Source organism: Dermacentor albipictus, chromosome 7, assembly GCF_038994185.2.
Source record: "Dermacentor albipictus isolate Rhodes 1998 colony chromosome 7, USDA_Dalb.pri_finalv2, whole genome shotgun sequence".
NCBI classification, from domain to species: domain Eukaryota; kingdom Metazoa; phylum Arthropoda; class Arachnida; order Ixodida; family Ixodidae; genus Dermacentor; species Dermacentor albipictus.
In genome coordinates, this window is record NC_091827.1 from 105,592,465 (window position 1) to 105,603,531 (window position 11,067).

The window sequence follows — 11,067 nt, forward strand, 5'->3', positions numbered from 1 at the left end:
CACTCGTAGCAAAGAAAACAACAAAATAAGTTCATCAGCTTCCGTAAAAGGGTTTAAGGCGCACCACGTGGACCACTTCAGATCGTGCGCGGCGCGTCTGCGAATGCGAAATGCCGTCTGGCACGACCTCATAGTCCAGAGCGCCAATACGTCGGATGACCTTGTAGGGTCCGAAATAGCGTAGGAGTAGTTTCTCACTGAGTCCTCATCGGCGTATCGGGGTCCAGACCCAAACACGGTCGCCAGGCTGGTACTCGACGAAGCATCGTCGGAGGTTGTAGTGTCGGCTGTCGGTCCTCTGCTGGCTCTTGATTCGCAAGCGGGCGAGCTGTCGGGCTTCTTCGGCGCGCTGGAGATAGCAAGCGACGCCAACATTCTCTTCGTCAGTTACGTGCGGCAGCATGGCGTCAAGCGTCGTCGTCGGGTTCCTGCCGTAAACCAGCTTAAACGGCGTGATCTGTGTTGTTTCTTGCACCGCCGTGTTGTACGCAAAGGTTACGTACGGCAGGACCGCGTCCCACGTCTTGTGTTCGACGTCGACGTACATTGCTAGCATGTCGGCAAGCGTCTTGCTCAGGCGCTCCGTGAGACCATTCATCTGCGGATGGTAGGCAGTTGTCCTCCTGTGGCTTCTCTGGTTGTACTGCTGAATGGCTTGGGTGAGCTCTGCTGTAAAAGCCGTTCCTCTGTCGGTGATGAGGACTTCTGGGGCACCATGTCGCAGCAGGATGTTCTCGACGAAAAATTTCACCACTTCGGCTGCGCTGCCTTTTGGTAGAGCTTTAGTTTCAGCAAAACGGGTGAGAGAGTCCGTCGCCACGACAATCCACTTATTCCCGGATGTTGATATCGGAAACGGCCCCAACAAATCCATCCCAATCTGCTGGACTGGTCGGCGAGGAGGTTCGATTGGCTGTAGTAATCCTGCTGGCCCTGTCGGCGGCGTCTTGCGTCGTTGACAGTCTCGGCATGTCTTGACGTAACGGGCGACGTCGGCGGTCAGACGCGGCCAGTAATACCTTTCCTGTATTCTCGACAGCGTCCGGGAGAATCCGAGGTACCCAGCGGTTGGATCGTCGTGTAGGGCGTGCAGTATTTCTGGACGCAGCGCTGACGGTATAACAAGAAGGTAGCTGGCGCGGACTGGTGAGAAGATCTTCTTCACGAGTAGGTTGTTTTGTAGCGTGAACGAAGATAACCCGCGCTTAAATGCCCTAGGGACAACGTCGGTGTTCCCTTCCAAATACTCGACGAGGCCTTTTAGCTCCGGGTCGGCTCGTTGCTATTTAGTGAAGTCTTCCGCGCTTATTATCCCAAGGAAGGCGTCGTCGTCCTCGTCGTCTTGCGGCGGGGGATCGATGGGGGCGCGCGATAAGCAGTCGGCGTCGGAGTGTTTTCTTCTGGACTTGTATATTACCGTGACGTCATATTCTTGTAGTCTGAGGCTCCACCGCGCCAGCCGTTTTGAAGGGTCCTTTAAGTTAGCTAGCCAACACAATGCGTGATGGTCACTGACGACTTTGAATGGCCTGCCATAGAGGTAAGGGCGGAATTTAGCTGTAGCCCAAATGATGGCGAGGCATTCCTTTTCAGTCGTAGAATAGTTGCTTTCCGCTTTTGACAGCGCCCGGCTAGCATACGATATCACCCTTTCAAGTCCTTTTTTCCTCTGGACTAGGACGGCACCGAGGCCTAGGCTACTGGCGTCAGTGTGAATTTCGGTATCAGCGTCCTCGTCGAAGTGTGCAAGTACCGCTGGCGTCTGCATGCGTCATTTGAGTTCTTGAAATGCCTTGGCCTGCGGCGTTTCCCACTTGAACGCGACATCACATTTGGTTAGATGTGTTAGCGGCTCCACGATGCGTGAAAAGTCCTTGACAAAGCGCCTATAGTAGGCACACATGCCAAGGAATCTGCGCACTGCCTTCTTGTCGGTTGGCTGCGGGAACTTTGCGATGGCAGCTGTCTTCTGTGGGTCGGGGCGTACTCCTAATTTGCTGACCACGTAGCCTAGGAACAAAAGCTCCTCGTAAGCGAAATGGCACTTTTCTGGCTTCAGAGTGAGCCCTGATGACTTGATGACTTCTAACACTGTCGCAAGCCGCCTAAGGTGATCGTCGAAATTTCCGGCGAAGACAACGACGTCATCCAGGTAAACAAGACACGTCTGCCACTTCAGTCCGGCTAACACCGTGTCCATGACGCGCTGAAACGCTGCAGGCGCCGAGCACAGTCCGAATGGCATGACCTTGAACTCGTAGAGGCCGTCTGGCGTGATGAAGGCAGTCTTTTCGCGATCTCTCTCGTCGACTTCTATTTGCCAGTAGCCAGACTTGAGGTCCATCGACGAGAAGTATTTAGCATTGCAGAGCCGATCCAATGCGTCATCTATCCGTGGAAGGGGGTACACATCCTTCTTCGTGATCTTGTTCAGTCGACGATAATCGACGCAGAAGCGTTGGGTTCCATCCTTTTTCTTTACCAGGACTACAGGAGAGGCCCATGGGCTTTTCGACGGCTGGATAATGTCGTCGCGCCGCATTTCGTCGACTTGTTGCCTAATAGCTTCACGTTCTCGCGTCGAAACTCGGTAAGGGCTCTGGCGGAGTGGTCGAGCGCTCTCTTCGGTTATTATGCGATGCTTTGCAACTGGTGTTTGTCGAATCCTCGATGACGTCGAAAAGCAGTCTTTGTATCGTCGGAGAAGACTTCTGATCTGTTGCTGCTTACTCATAGGAATACTTGGATTCACGTCGAAGTCTTGTTCGGGGACTATGCTCATCGGGGCAGATGCGGCTGAATCCGAGAGGACAAAGGCATTGCTGGTTTCCACAATTTCCTCGATATATGCGATTGTCGTGCCCTTGTTGATGTGCTTGAACTCTTGGCTGAAGTTGGTTAGCATAACTTCCACTTGCCCTCCGTTGAGTCCAGCGATCCCTCTTGCGACGAAAATTTCACGGTCGAGCCATAGATGTTGGTCGCCCTCGATGACGCCTTCTACGTCAGCGGGTGTTTCAGTGCCGACCGAAATAATAATGCTGGAGCGCGGCGGGATGCTCACTTCATCTTCGAGCACACTCAAAGCATGGTGACTACGACAGGTCTCCGGCGGTATCGCTTGATCTTGTGACAGCGTTATCGATTTCGACTTCAGGTCGATGACTGCGCCATGTTTATTAAAGAAGTCCATGCCGAGAATGACGTCTTGTGAACACTGTTGGAGGACAACGAAGGAGGCAGGGTAAGACCGGTCATGAATGGTAATTCTTGCCGTGCAGATCCCTGTCGGCGTAATCAGGTGTCCTACAGTGGTCCGAATTTGAGAACCTTCCCATGCAGTCTTAACTTTCCTCAACTGGGCTGTGATGGGTCCACTCATGACGGAGTAATCGGCTCCTGTGTCTACTAAGGCGGTGACTGCGTGGCCGTCGAGAAGCACGTCGAGGTCGCTGGTTCTTTGTCTTGCGTTACAGTTAGGTCTTGGCGTCGGATCACGGCTGCGTCGTGTTGAACTGAAGTTGGAACGTCGCGTCGTCAAGTCGTCTTACATCGGTGTAGTCTTGGCTTCCCGATTTCGATGGGACGGCGGCGTGTCGTTATGTCGTCGAGGTAGTTTTTTCGGTGTCTTCGTCGGCGGCGGAGGATCTTCGTCAGTTCGACGAACAGCAACCGCACCTCCATCGGTTGCTGCTTTTAGTTTTCCTGATATGGGCTCGCTGACCGACCCCGGGCTGGGCCAGTATATGGTCGGCGCTGCGGTGACAGGTAGCGGCCTGGTGATGGCGAACGCGATGGTCGTCGAGAGCTCCACTGAGTAGCGGCGAGGTAGTCGGCGATATCGCGGGGGCGTTCACCTTGCTTCGGGCGCGGAGCGTTCACGGCGAAACCTCGCAGTCCCATCTCCCGGTATGGACATCGTCGGTAGACATGACCCGCTTCTCTGCAGTGGTAGCAGAGCGGGCGGTGGTCAGGAGCGCGCCAAATGTCCTTCTTCCTCGCGTAGGTGCGCTGGGCGACGGGTGGTCGTGTTGGCGGCGGCGGACGACGGAACTGCGGCGTGACAGGGCCCTGTCGCGGTCGCGGAGGGGGACCTTGACGGCGTGCGACGGCGGCGTAGGTCATCGCTTGCGGCTCAGGCTGGGGCGATACAGGGGCTACTCCAAGTTGTTGTTGGAGCTCCTCACGCACGGCGTCGGCAATCGAAGCCACTTGTGGCTGTGATGGTGGGAACAGCTTTTGTAGCTCCTCCCGCACGACCGCTCGGATAGTCTCGCGCAGGTCGTCGGTGGCCAGTGATTGAAGTCCGGCGTAATATGTCGAGTTCGTGCGGCGGTCGAATTGCCGGTTTCGCATCTCGAGTGTCTTCTCGATGCTGGTGGCCTCGCGAAGAAACTTGTCGACGGTCTGCGGTGGGCTTCGTACCATTCCGGCAAAGAGTTCCTCCTTCACACCACGCATCAGCAGGCGGACTTTCTTCTCCTCGGGCGTTTCAGGCTCGGCGTGGCGGAAGAGACGGCTCATTTCTTCCGTGTAGATCGTGGTCGTCTCATTAGGTAGCTGCACCCGGGTTTCTAGTAGCGCTTGGGCTCGTTCTCGACGTACGACGCTTGCGAATGTCTGTAGGAAGCCGCTTCGGAAAAGTTCCCAGGTCGTTAAGGTGGCTTCTGGGTTCTCGAACCACGTCCTGGCCGCGTCTTCGAAAGCGAAGAACACATATCGCAGTTTGTCGTCGCTGTTCCAGTTGTTAAAGGTAGCGACTCTCTCGTACGTCTCAAGCCAGCTTTCCGGGTCCTCGAAAGTTGAACCGCGGAACATCGGAGGCTCCCTGGGCTGCTTCAGCACGACGGGTGACGCTGGTGCTGCCACTGGGGTGGACTTGGTGGCCATCCTCCTAGTCGCCTCGGGCAAACGTCCGTGCTCCCGGGGAAGTCCTTGCAGCCTGCGGCTACTTCGCTGGTTCTTGTCGACGTTGGTGTCTTCCGAGTGAGGGCTTGGGTCACGGCTTTGTGGGGGCGTCCGGTGCATGAACGCAAAGCACCTCCACCAGATGTCACGTGGTGGTGACGCTGAATAACACAGTAGCAATACTGTGAGCGAGAAAACTAACTTTTATTGGGCGAACCTGTGCCCACAAAACAGGCTACACTTATAGCACAACGATAGCGGCGAACACGCTCGGTGATCGTCGAAAATCTGATCAGCGGGTCAAGCGCGTCGGCTTTTATAGAGCAGTCGTCGAATATTCCAGACTAATCGTTTGGACCCGCGTGCTTTCCACAAAGTTCTACACCTTTCGCGTTAAGGCCAGAATACATGGAGCGAACTTTCACGACGAAGTTCGGGAAGCAGAAAATCTGCCGCGGCGCGACGCCGTATGTTCGTCGGGCTGCGCTACATGGAGCGAAGATAGGCCGGCCGCCGCCGGCGAGTCGCTGCGTTGTTATCAGTGTGGCTAGACGAGGCAAATGCGCTGTCGTGAAACACATGACAAAAAAAAACTTTAACGACAATTATTGTCGCTTTTGAATTACGGAACACTCTAAAAACGCGTAAAATTTTGTTTAGAAATGATTTCTAGTCTTTATTATGTGTTTGGGACATTCATGTACCGATGTAGTTTAATGAAAGCGGCGATGCTATGCGTTGTGGCAACACTGGGCGGGTAAACAACTTTCGGCTCCTCGAACACCGCGGCTCTGTTCTGTGGCTCAACGCGCGCGCGGCCGAAGCAAGCAGACCCGAAAGTAGCACACGTGAACTTGCCTAACCATGGCTCTTATTCGGAGCCTCCTCCTTCAGAAGAAGAAATTATTGTTAATGAAGTTAATAGAACTTCAAAGAAAAAAAAGGCAGCGTAAACACTGGGTGCACCAGGTATGGCAACAGAGAAAAAAAGAAGGAGAGTACCACACCGCGGTAAGTACCGGTTTGTGTTTCCTACAATTTGCGAAATTACCGCTGACATGTAAGTGTAAACAGCACAGAGTGTACTGGTCTGATGCATCACCCTTGTTTGAGGCGTTTCATTCAGCAGTTTGTGGCTAAAAACTTATTGCCGCGCTGGTGGTCTGAGCAATATCAAATGGGTCATCTCCATCCGCCTAGACTCAAGAGTTAGTAATGGACATAGTGCGTCATTCTCCTCCGTCTCATTTCCGATTCGGCGCTAGTGATTACGCCAGCCGTCGGGAGAAATTTTTGTCTTTGGGTGCTGACGGCAGGTGACGTAACCTTTGTAATATGGTGAGGGCCGCGTCGTTGAGGTATGTATTTATAGCTTTTGGCAGCTGAGCAAGACTTCATGAATTGCTCCCTTAGAATAAAAAAAGAGAAAAAGAAGGTACATACACCAGTCATAAAGTGCTTTGTAAAAGACTATACATTTAAACAGTTCAATAATGTTCTTGTTTTACTCCAATCGTTCCAGTTCCAAGTCATGAAAAAGGACGCAGACCCCACCATGTTTTTTAGATACTATAGAATGACACCACCCAAGTTCAACGAACTGCACGAACTGGTGAAAAGGGACTTGGTGAAGTCGTTCTTGTGTCGCGAACCTTTGTGTTCTGAAGAGAGGCTGGCCATCACCCTCAGGTACAGCATCGATTGCAATAAGACTAATGCTTTCACATACTAGGGCTCTTCGATTTACAATCTCGGACTCACCGCGGAATGTTTGCGGGTAGTCCTAGGATTTCCCACGCCACAGGAATATATGTTAAAAACGAATGCTAGACTGCTTCTCGGGGAGTCGACGGTGAGTCCGAGTCTGTAAATCGAAGAGCCCCACTGTTTCACCTCATTGATTGAGCGTTTTTCTATGTGCGCAGGTAGCTCTCCTCAGGGAGTGCAATCAAGCAGATTGCAATGAATGTCAGAGTTGCGCCATCAACATGTCGTGTCGTCATTCACCACACCTGCAAAGTTCTCTGGCGGCACTTACAGTCGCTGTACCTACCTGTGAGTATGGCTGGCCCTATTTTTGTTTATACTCTTTTTTGTGAAGCGAATCACGGGCGTAACAGGTATTAAGAGCGGTAAATACTCAGAAGTGAAGTTATTTCTGTTTAAGCGATGTCATGCATTGCAACCTGTTCAAAATGCACTGCTTTCTTGTTTGTGTAACCTAGGAGCCAGGACTTGCCCAATGGCAAAACATCGCTGAGAAATTCAGCAGGCGCTGGAATTTCCCCAATTACATCGGGGCAGTCGATGGCAAGCACATCCAAATTAAGGCGCCACCAAACTCTGGCAGCAAATATTTTAACTACAAGGTATAGTATTCAAAGTATTTTTTTTTTGCAATGAACTGGTCTGTGCTGCTTCTAATAACGAGAATGAATTTTTACATACTCCAGGGCACATTCTCTATCGTGTTGATGGCGATTGTTGACGCCAGCTACCGCTACATCATGGTCGACGTTGGGGCTGCAGGCCGGCACAGTGACAGGGGAGTGTTCAAGGCAAGTTCATTCGGAAGGCAGCTTGGAAATGAAGACTTGAACCTCCCGGTAGCAGCACGTCTCCCAAACAGCAACAACATTGCACCTCACGTGTTTGTTGGGGACGAGGCATTCCAGCTTCGACCTGATTTCCTGCGCCCGTACCCAGGAAAACACCTGACGCCGACCCAGAGGGTCTTCAACTACAGGCTGAGCAGAGCAAGGTATGGGGAGGGGGTTTTCGGCAAGCCTCCATTCACCATAGGAAGACAACTTGTGCTTCGCTAAGCACGGATTACACAAGCATACTGAAGTTTGCCTGTGTTCCTTACTTTCTCTGTATTATTATCCTCTGTATTATTCGCACTTTGGTGAACTGCACGTCCCAGTGGGGTTAAAAGAGGAAAGGGTACTAGTCGGAGAAAACAGAGCAACGCAGATATGAGATTTACTTGCATTTTAAACACCCATGCAGGTCTGCGGTGAGTCAAACCAGATGTCTAAAGCAACTTTTTGCTGTGCAAAGAAGTTATTCCAACTGAATTTAAAAAATGGTTGCTTGTCAGCAGATTGTTCCTAGCTTTATTTTTAGGAACACTGGAGTTATTTTTTTAACATATGCCTTAAAGGCTTTGGCAGCATTTGAACAATCTTTTATTATATGCGCGAAGTGTATTTTTTCCAGGCGCATCGTCGAGAAAGCTTTTGGCATTCTGGCTGCACCATGGCGAGTTCTACTTGGCCGCATCAACCTACTGCCCGACAATGCAACATATGTTGTCCTGGCGTGCTGTGTGCTCCACAACTTTCTGTGTGCGGCAAGTGAGGCAACGTACTGTCCGCCAGGCTATGCAGACGTGGAGGACGACTATGGCAACATTGTTCCAGCTCAATGGAGGACTGAAATCCAGAGGAGAGACTTGCTTGACTTGGAAGCAACACCGTCAAGGAACTATAGTGCGAGTGCTGCGGCAACAAGAAACATGTTCGCACAGTACTTCATGAATGAAGGTGCTGTGACGTGGCAGTGGGCGCATACTGGCCTCCCGCCACCTCAAAAAACTTAGGCACAACACCTGTATGCATGAGGTTTTTATTGAGGTTCTTCGAACGTGTATTTCTTTAAAAAATCTAAGAGTTCAAGTTCCATTTGTGACTTTAGCCTTTTAGGGCAAGAGCGAAACTTTTCTGCTAACAGCTGTCCGTACAAGGCTCCTTTGTCGCTGTTAACGACTATTTGGGCGTCCACTCTGTCCAGTTCTTGTTCCCACAAGGAGGCGAGCCTTCTGGGCTCGCCTCCTCCTCGGAGGTTCTGATACAAGTTTTATGGAGCTGGAGTGTAATGCTGCTGTGTCGTCACTATTCGACGTCCTTGCCTCAACACTACTTTCTTCTACGAAGCTTGTATACGGGGATCTGCAAATCTCGTCCTTCTGTTCTTCCTGCGCTCCTGGACAAAAGAAAAAGCCAAGGCAGCGTAAACATCCTCAGCACTGACTCTAATGATTAATAACTCCAGCCGTAACTTTTACCTCCAGTGTTGTACAATCTCTCGAACACTTCCTCAGCGGTTTCAGTCGCAGCCGGCTGAGAAATGTTGGATATGGTACTGAAAAAATACAACCAGCTTTATAAGAAGCGTGTCGACCGTAGATCGGTGTTTTATGGCATAGAAGAGAGGGCCCTGTGTGTGTGCGTGTGTGTGTGTGTGAGCGTGCGCGCGAGTACAGACTTTCCTTATTTTAATTTTTCCCATGTTATTACTATTATTGTGGATTGTTTGAGGTGAAAAGGGATCCATTGGGAGCACCTTCATTGTAATTTTGTAATCCTGTATTTTCCCCGTTTAATATTTGTGTATACGTTTTTTTCCATATTTCAGTTCAGTGATGGCCCAGTACCTGTAGGAGGCTTACATATGTATAAATAAAATAAGTAATGGCACATATGGAAATGTGAGCAATCTGTTTTCATTTGCATTAGCTTGCATACTACCGGTTTGACAAAAGCAACTAGCTCGCACGTGCATGATGAAGTACCAGTTGCTTTCATGTATTGTAGAATTCTAACTTTAAAGGAGCCAGGTTGCTTCGCCTGTGCAATAACTTTTACACTTAAACAAAACAATTCATTTGCTTGCATGCAAACCTGAAACGACGAAGTCAAACAACTAGAAGGCACTCACCTGGCCACTTCCGCCTGATCTTTTAAGAACTTCAGCAAGGTGAAATAAGGCCAGCTCACGCTTGCATCATTGATTCCCTTCGCGTCACTTGCACCTGAGCCACTCGGGGCGCCGTGTTTGTGCACCCGGTACTTTTTCGTGAATGTATCCCGCAGGCTCTTCCACCTAGCCTGTAGATGTTTTTCTGGAAGTACAGCCAAATTATTAGCTCACAGCTATCTTCGCGTGCCAGCAACAAGCAAGGGAGCAGCATCAACTTGAATGCTATCACCTGACTACTATCACCTGAATACTATTTCAATGCTATCACACTCCTCTGTCCTTGGCTTGCCGCGGCGAACCATATAGGTGTGCACAGAAAGTATTAACGTAGCTAAGGGTCACGCGCCCAATAGTGGACCGAAACTGCTGCGCCCAAACACATCCGCGCGCCCAACATCGCCGCACATACAGCTCAGCCCCTTGTAGCGGTTGCAATCTTTCCTGTAGAGAATCGTTGCATCGTCGCGCGATTGCATGGGGTCGCTGTTCATTCACTCATTACGAGAGGTAACAACCTTCGTTCGCTCGAAAGAACACGCAACTGGCGTACGGGCACCACCACAGTAACATGCAGGGCGCGCGGCGGTTGGAGTTGAATGTATTTTGACCACGGCGAGCTATGATGAAAAGTGGGTACTTTGAACGGGTGACACTCCCTTCTTAGCGAAAGCGACATAGTTGCAGAAAGCCCACCCTGCATGCGGAAACATAGAGGCACTAATATTTGTAAACATACCTTGCAGGTCGCATCCTATTTCGGCGGCAACTTCTTCCCACGCCTGAGCCTTCTTTCTTTGATCATTGTATTCATAGCGACTGCAGTCCCACAGGATGGCACGCTTCTGAACAGCCGAAATTAACTTGTCGTTAAATTCCAGCCGCGCCGCTTTGGATTCCATGAATACGAAAAGCGGGAGACCGGCGTGAACGATAGAGCGGGATCGGAATGCACGGACAAGCGGGGAAGCGTAGACTGAAGTCGTTTCGGATAGTGAGACCTGATTGGCTCGCTTTGGGGCGCCGCTCGTTTGCCGCTTCCGGTATCGTCGCCGCCCGACGAACTTTTCTGCGCCAGCTAGATCGGCGGCGAACGACGATTTCTCCGCCGCCGCGCGTCGCGCGTACGCCGCCGGGCGTCGAACGCCGGCTATTCGTCGCATATTTGCTCCATGTATTCTGGCCTTTACGCGATGAAGTCAGATAACACAAGGTTCGGCGACAACAGACAGCCGGGTAGAAGCATCGATAACTTTCCAGAAACGTCGGATGCGTCCCTCGCTGTGCGATTACAGTTGTTAAGCTGCGAAACGTGGTCGCCCGATAAAGATAAGTACAGGTGTCAATATTGTGCAATGTGTAACTGATGCTAAGATTGTATCCTACGGTGATAACACA

The 11,067-nt window shown here is 51.1% G+C and overlaps 1 long non-coding RNA gene across 1 annotated transcript; it reads right to left on the reverse strand.

Moving 5' to 3' along the window:
- Window positions 1-8,872: 8,872 nt before the first annotated feature.
- On the reverse strand, window positions 8,873-9,767 carry LOC139047567 (uncharacterized). Its single transcript, XR_011507225.1, has 3 exons — window positions 9,631-9,767; window positions 8,978-9,054; window positions 8,873-8,895 (listed from the first exon to the last, which is right to left on the reverse strand). It is a non-coding gene; the product is annotated as an uncharacterized lncRNA (long non-coding RNA).
- Window positions 9,768-11,067: the final 1,300 nt, after the last annotated feature.